We start from the raw sequence: 8,804 nt of genomic DNA on the forward strand, positions 1-8,804 counted from the left end.
TTTTTGTTGTGATCTATGTGGAAAAAGTTTTAGCCAAAAAGCAAATTTAAAAATACACACAAGAAGCCACACCGGAGAGAAGCCTTTCTGTTGTGATCTTTGTGGAAAAAGTTTTAGCCATACAACAAGTTTAAATAGACATATGAGAATCCATACAGGAGAGAAGCCTTTCGGTTGCGATTTATGTGGACAAACATTTATTGACAGCAGAGCTTTGAAGGCCCACGTGACAGTCCATACGAGAAAGAAGCCTTTTTGCTGTAATGTATGTAGTAAAAGTTTTATCTATAAATCAAATGTAAATACACACATGAGAATCCATACAGGACAGAAACCTTTTTGGTGTGATTTATGTGGTAAACGTTTTAGCCAAAAAGCACATTTAAACATACACACAAGAATCCATACAGAACAGAAGCTTTTCGGTTGTGATCTATGTGGAAAAAGATTTAGCCGAAAAGAACATTTAAAAATACACACGAGAATCCATACCGGACAGAAGCCTTTCAGTTGTGATCTATGTGGAAAAAGTTTTACACTAATATCACATTTAAATAGACACATGAGAATCCATACAAGAGAGAAAATATAAATACTAACTCAAACAGAGCTATAGTTTGCTGACAGATGTTTGTGTGTTGTCATCAAATGCACAAGCGTTCACTTGGTACTTTCAGCATTTCTCTTGTAGCTAATTTATAGATTTGTGTTAAAACATTTCAAGTTTTTTTATTATATATTTTGTTCAGACTGAGTTGTAGCACATCTGTGTTGTTAGTCTATGCACACTGCTGTAACCACTAGACTCATCAAGCTAATGTAAACAAAGGCCACAGGATGTGCCCCGAGACGTCATATCCGGTCCATCTTTCACAACAGCGACCTCTAGCTTCCTAAGTTACCCATTTGAGTCAAATTTTTCCAGGAGAAATAATAACATTAATAAATCAAGTGACTCATATATTATCAAGTGACAAATTTATTATGTCACTTGATAATTTTCAACCATTTTATTTGTCTTTTTGTTTCTATTATGTGTACATAGTTCTTTAGCTTCTTTTTATCTTAATTTTGCTAATTAGTTTTAGCTGAGTTCCACTAGCCTAGCAGAGAGGATTTGTTGGTTGAAACAGTGTTAAATCAGATTAACAGCATTCTATAGTGATGTTCTCTGGATGTTAATTTATACCTTTAAAAAAATTCTTTCTCTTTTATTCCATATGTGTACAGAATTTGTTGTTAAAAGAATGCCAATGCTGAAATCTTCCTTTCAACTATTGTTCTTATATCAGCCTTTTAACTACCATAAAAAACACTTGAGTTACATTAGCAATGGCATGATATCAAAATGCTAACGGAAGCTATGTTGGTCAGCTCCATGTATTAAAAACACAATGTAACCGCCTCAACACAAAACTTTCCCTGTTTGTTTCACTGCCAAATCTGCCAAAAGCCTTTACTTAATTGAACCAATAATTGCAGATAAATGCTGAGACTATGATCTTGTGTGATGAGGCTGACTCCTGAAGCTTTCAAGATTTTTATTTTATGTTCTTATGTTACTATTTTGTTTACAAATGTAATTTAATTTGTGTGATCATTCCTTAATCAAAGGGCAAAATGTAATGGAAAATTTTTTGTGCTTCTAAATTTAAATCTTGTGCAAAACATGTTGTCACCTTCTAACAGAATGGCATAAATAGTCTATATCCAGTGTTTGCAGAGATTTAAGGTTAATCAGAGTTCAGTATATCAATATGTGCTTAGATGTTCATGAAGTATTCTTAAAGCTGTATTATTTTATGGGTCAAAGTGAGGAGATGATGGAAATTTAGAGTGGATGAGGAGAGCCGTTTCTTCCCTGGGTTGTTGGAGGGGTTAAAGGTCAGGAGCTAAGATGAAGCTCCTGATCTTCACATGAAGATGTGAAGTTATACGTCACATGAGGCTCTTCGTTAGTTTCTCCATGACAGGCTCCTCCTGTTTGTGTACATCTGTTCCCTATAAAGACAGGGTTTGTCTTACTATATATGCATTTGGCGAAGAATGTACCTTGAATGCTGTTTACCTTGAATGCTGTTTGCCTTCAATAAAGACCAGTCCATGTATTGAAAGAGTATCTTGCTTCTTGATAATCATTTTTTCAATGACAAATTTTTTTCAAACCTAAATAGAGGAGTAAAATTATCTCCTTGTGCAGACAACGAGGCTACATGAATGAGAGGAAAACCTGGTAGAAAATATAACGGAATTAAGTAGAACACTGGTTATATGGATGGGGTTTCAAACTCCGCAACCAAGTCTTGTTTAACCTACAAATAAGAGACTATTTTTGGGAAAATAACATTATATGGATAACCGTTAGAAATGGTAACAGACTTTGAATAACTGGGGTTATGGTTAGATAGTTCATAAACATGGAAAACGCAAATGAAATATTTAGAAACTAAATGTAAACGGGTCAAGATTTCTGAATGTTGTGGCGGTAATCAGATGGAGGAAGATTAGCATGCACTGTTAAATGTATTCAGGGCTCTAAGATTATCATTAGATTATGGTACACATTCTTTCCCCTGTTTGTTTTTTTGTTTTGAACATGTGGAGCAATTTGAATTGTCTTATTATTGAAATGTGCTTTCTAAATAAACCTGCCTTGACCCTCCAATCAAACCAGATAAGGGGCGAAAGGCACATTGCAGGGTGGGTGGGATCAATGGAGATACATTGGACTCATGCTACATAAACTGAGTCTAGATCAGGGGTTAAAGTTCTCCGTCGCTGCAACGGATTTCCGTCATTTGCAAAACGAGCGCAAAAAGTTCCGTCTACATTTTTTTTACTTAAGATTTTAAACAGAAGCTACGCTTAACCAATGAAACCTGGCAAAGCCGGAGCATTAGCCAATCAGAAGGAGAGTAGGGTGGGTCTTTGTTGAGCGGACATCTGCCAGTCTGAGGTTTATCGGCGTTCAATCATTTTAACTTTTGGCAGAGGGTCTCAAACTGGCCACAGATGCATGAATGGAAGTTGTGGTGGTCAAAGGTTTTCTTTGGATTTAAGCGAACCAGCAGGTCATAAAGTTCAGCGGTTTGAACATCTGACAACAACTTCCCTCGGTAAGCGTGTCTGTCTGCTCCTGCAGTTAATGAGTTATTTCCACCTGTGACCATGTCACCTGACAGCGTTTATTCCCTCCCTTCCAGTAACTTATCTGATAATCCATGTCAAGAAATTTTAAAACCAAGTTGGAAAAAAGAAATTAAATTCTTTTGGATGGTCAGCAGATAATACTATAAAAGATCTTGAATTATCTCAAATAAATGTCAGTAAAACAGTTATTAGATCATTAATTCATCCATCTCTGTTGCCTGATACTGATACGGATCTAACTTTGCAGTTTAAACGGAAAAACAAGGAGAATATTTAAGATCCAAGTATGGTTCAGCAATATTTAGATAAAAAATATGTTGTATATGTTAAAATTTTTACAGATGCTTCAAAAGATTACAATAATAGGAATGGTGTTTTGTTTGTAGTTCCAGAATTGAATTTTAAATCAGGTAAAACAATCAGTGATGGGATTTCAGTTTACACTGAATGTTTGGTATCATGTTGGCCTTAGAATGGATTGAAGACATCAGACCATTAAGAAGTTTAGTTTGCTCTGATTCTAGTTCAGCGCTATGTTAATTTAAACACAATCATTCAGACAGCAGACCTGATCTATTATTAGAAATTCAGCAATTATTGTACAGAATACAAGCAATGGGATTAATAGTTTCTTTTACATGGATTTCTTCTCCTATAGGAATGAAAGGGAATGAGATGGCAGGTAGATATGCAAAACAAGCAAGTAAACTTAGTATAATTGATATAATTCCATTTAGTAAAGGTGAAATAAAATCAGTAATTAAGAAAAGGATTAGAGCAAGATGGCAGAAACAGTGTTAAGAATGTTTTATAATAAAGAAAAGTAGGCTCTATAAGAAAAACATCAAGATATAGAAAGGAGAATATACTAATATCAAGGTTATGCTTTGGCCATGCAGGTTTAAATAGCAGGTTATTTAAAATAGGGAAACATGCTACAGGGAAGTGTGATTTCGGCACTAAATATGTTATTGATTTGGTTAAAGTTGACTTTGCACAATAAGTAAGCGAGGTCACTAATGTGGCCTGACGTCTACGGCCCTGAGAATATATGAGCTGACCTGAAAATTATTTTCAGTCAAACTGATTATTTTTGCTTTAACCCCTGGTCTAGATCCTCCAGACGGCATTCCACAATTCTCTAAACTGTTCTCACCACCGGTGCTAAATCCTTCCTGATGGAATTATTTTACTATTCTATATATATTACTTTATTTACTATTTATCACATATTTACTCATTATTTAATTATGATTATTATTATTAGGTTTTAAGGTTGAAGTTTATTCATATATTAAAGTTTTCCAGATGACTAATATCTCTCATGTGTTGTTTATTAGTATTGTCATTTATTTACTGGAGCATATACCATGCTTCATCCTACCTCATACTATGTGTTTCAACTGTCTGTTTTATCATTGCAGAAGGCCTGCAGAGATATGACTCTTTTCCAAGAGCTAAACTGAACTGTGTGACCAACGTTGTATTATCTTGAATTTTGTAACTAAGGATCTCCCTTTTAAACAATAAAGAGAGAGGAGGCGCAGGATGTGTTTTCAGAGCAGTAAGGAGTTGTAACTGGGCACATCTTTGCTGTTCTCCTCTCAAATAAAACCAAACTAAGGTTATCTTTTCTTCCCTTTGTTGTTCAATGACTGTTTTAGGTGTTTGAACCTGACACTTCCTTTCCTACAGCTCCCATATGATACATTTATGCTGAGACATGAAACACTTTCTATGTTAGGTCTGTGGAAATTTCTTAGCAGTTTAGTGGAAAGTCCAGTCCTTTTCAGTTTCCTGAAGAAGAGCATCTGAACCTTGCAGGACACCAGCCCTCGAGGATTTGATCTTGAGACAGCCGGTTTAAAGTCTGTCCTCTGTGTTTTGTTATAACATTGAACTAAACATTTATTAGTTGAAAACAAAATGTTAATGTATTCAAAAAGAACAGAAACAATTCATAACATTTATCACATGTACTATGATTCATTTTCTGGGTGGTTTTAGTGGCTCTGAAATACGGTGGCCGACAGGTGCAAACGCCCTGCAACTTCAGAAAACACGTGCAAATAGGCAAAAACGTGATTCAAAAAGAAAACCAACTTCATCAATTTGACAACACCTGTGCGGCATTCAGCAAACACGCTGCATATACATAAACGCGATTCAAAAAGAAAACCACTTCATCAATTCGTGTACAAACGAGTACACGAGTATACAAAAGTATACTCGTGACATCATCACACCCACAGCTCTTGAGCATTTCTTTAACATTCAAAACTATTTATACACACTACACCATCATATCTTATTGAAAATGTTTTTTTTTTTTATTAATTTCTAAAAAGTCTAAAAAAATATCTAAAATAGCAGAACTGCGGGAATTTATTTGTTGGGAGTTGTAATTGTAAAGGCGATTGAATATATATATTTTTTTAAATCAGCACTTTGTAGAAACAAAATTAGCTATACGAGCAATATTGCTGTTGCTTCGGTCGTTGGTCAACTTTACCAGCAGGCTGAAGAGGAGGTGATGCAGTTGAGGAGGCAAATCCGAGCAAGGAGAAGATTGATGCAGCAGAGGAGGCTCAGAAGGCAGGCTTTGCTCATCCATCTATTGCCAACTGGTAGGCATTTTAAGATTGACAGCCTATTTCCTACTTTAATCCTGAAAACAACACTGAGGATGGTATTAAAAATGTGATCAGGTTGAAATAGTTTTTCTATAAATAATTTAAATGAAGACCCAATTTTAACATTAGAAGCAGTATGACAGTAGAGTTAAGCTACTTTATTGCACCTACTAACCTTCACAGCATTGATCATTAAGAAAGGAAAAAAAACATATTTTTATGTCTGCCCACCTTTACAGTGATTAATCTATAAATTATGTGCTGTTAGTTCAGCCCATTTTTTCAGTGAAATGGTAAAAATACCAGAGAAGGGAAGCTATTTGCTACATTTACTATACATTTTACCTTTTTTTTCTTGAGAACTATAATAATCTGCATGTTAAGCAGGTATAGTTTTATGCTGTGAAAAGGCGACAACTGAAAAAAACAAAACAATTATGGCAACATTTGGAATTTTTTATTTACAGGAAGAAACAGAAACAAAATATGTGAGGATAAACACCTCTGTGGCAATCCTCCAAATATTTTTTATTGAAGGGGACCTGAACCAGCCTTCAGGCTAAACAGGGCCACCATCGTCCTCCTCCTTCAGCTGCTGCCCATCCAGAAGGTCCATGGATGGCCACAGGAGATAGAGGTGCTGGTGACCCTCTGCTGGCTGGCCTGCGGTGCATCCTATAGGGAAACAGCTTGCCAGTAAGATCTTTTACCTTCTTAGCCTTAAATAGAGCCAACAATGACACACAATTGATACATAGATTATATTAATTGGATAGAAGATTAAGACATATCAGCATATTACCTAAATTATAAGTTAATTTTATATTTGGTACAGGTCAAGTGGAGGAATGCTACAACAGACACCACACCAAGGCTGATTAACATCACTGAGCGTGTCTTTGGTGGTCTGAAGACACGGTGGCGTTCCATCTTCTTAAGGGCGTTGGAGGTCCGCCTGACGTTTGCCCCAAAAGTAATCGCTGCCTGCTGCATCATCCACAGCATTAGTATAGAGGCAGGGTACCAGCTAGACGTGGAGGATGAGGAGGTTGATCCAGAGGAGGATGACCATCCAGCGGCTGAAGACAGGGAGCTGCTCCAGCTGGCTGCATGATTAAGTGAACATGACTAAACCTGACCTAATGTAGATCAGTTCTAGTCATGTTCACATGCTGCTTCATTTCATTTTTTTCAACACCTGTGAAGATACATTAAATAATGAGTAAATTAATTTCCATTCCCACTATTTTTAATTGTAAGTTTATAGGCGTTGTCTATTTGTATAAGATCTTAATGAGTTATTTCTTTGTTTTAAACCATGTTAGTAACTGTTAATAATTTGTTGAATATATTACACTTTTAATTCTGTTCCATAGATAAAACATTTGTATAAAATAAATGTCTGTTATTTTCATATACTATTATTACTATTGTTTTCTTTCCCTCTCTCTCCTTTCAATTATTCGTGTCCTTACTCAGAAGAAACTGAGATAGGAAAAACATTTGTAGAATTTATTTATTTATTAATTTTATATGCTGCTGTTGTCCTTGGGAGACATTTACAATTTATTCCAACAAGTATTGAGTTAATAAAGCAACACACGTCAGTCAGATAAACACAAAACCAATAAATCTTAACCAGCGGTACTACGCACACTATCTGGCCGACAGAAGTGTAACAGACTGGCTGCGGGTCACTCTGCTCCGCTCAACGTCTGACTTTTTATTAAAATTACGCACTAACTCTGTAAACGGGCCACATAGGGAAGCTTAAAAGTATAATGTTCTCGCCTCAAACAATCTGAAAATGTACTTTTGAACAACAACAGCAGCAGAAAAGGGAATTTTTAACTTACTGCTGTGAGCTCTGTTTGCGCTGTCTCGAATCAAGCTGCGGCCGCGGTGCATTCTGGGCAAGCGGACAGTCTGAAGAACGCACAAGCTCCGTGGGGTCTAAAATCAGCTGTTCCACTTAGTGCTCCTCCTAGAGGCCTGGAGCACTTCCGTTGTGGAGTTGGTTTTCTTTTTGAATCGCGTTTTTGCCTATTTGCACGTGTTTTCTGAAGTTGCAGGGCGTTTGCACCTGTCGGCCACCGTACTGAAAGGACACAGTTGATTATATGTGTAAGCATTGGGAGTTCTAGTTAGATCAGCATATTTTCATCATTAAAGTTCAGTTAACAGTAACAGTTGTATATTTTGTACTTTTCCTTTGTGGTGTCTCTCCTGGTATATGGGAAGGAAAGGGTTGAGTTCTAGCATTGAAGGGGGTAAGCGAGGAAGATCATTTATTAGAGGAGAGCAAGAACAGAAACGGGCTCAAAATGAGCAGACAGACTGAAGCAGAATTCAGAGTTATCTTTAAATTTTAAGAAAATCACTAACCCATTCGAACTATCCTCAGAGATCTGAGACAAAGTTTGTGGTATTTTTCACGCCAGGATGTTGTCTAATAGGAACATATTGATCTTTTGTAAGTCTGAAGTCCAGAAAGTGAAAACTCTGATGCTCAGTGAATTGGGTAAATGAGAAGTTTAAGGATTTGTGCTAAGGCTCGGTCAAGAGTCTGATCGAGGTTCAAAACGAGTTATTTATTAATCCAGACATATATGAGGGAGACCTACTCAAAACCCTGAGGGGGAGGCACTGAGGTGGGAGTAAAGACGTTTAAGACCAGGAGAGGAAGTCTTGAAGAAAACTACTTTGGTACTTCTCATATTCAAAGAAGAAACTATCAATCAAAGAGTTACTCTAGGATCCATGGTGTATCCTGTGAAACCAAACGTGTGTCAGAGGTCTGGACATGTTGCAGCAGTCTGCAGGGGTGAAGGGAGGTGAGGTAAATGTGGCAAAGAACATGATTAATCTCAATGTACAAATGATAACGTGAAATGATGTAACTGTGGGGCAACCATGGCTTTCAGAGGATGTGTTGCCCATATCCAAACCCAAAAACTAGAGGATTTTAAGAAGTTAGAAAGTGTCTCTTATTCAGAGGCTGTGAAGCGAATTAAGGCCTCT

This window comes from Fundulus heteroclitus, unplaced genomic scaffold (assembly GCF_011125445.2).
Source record: "Fundulus heteroclitus isolate FHET01 unplaced genomic scaffold, MU-UCD_Fhet_4.1 scaffold_884, whole genome shotgun sequence".
NCBI classification, from domain to species: Eukaryota; Metazoa; Chordata; class Actinopteri; order Cyprinodontiformes; family Fundulidae; genus Fundulus; species Fundulus heteroclitus.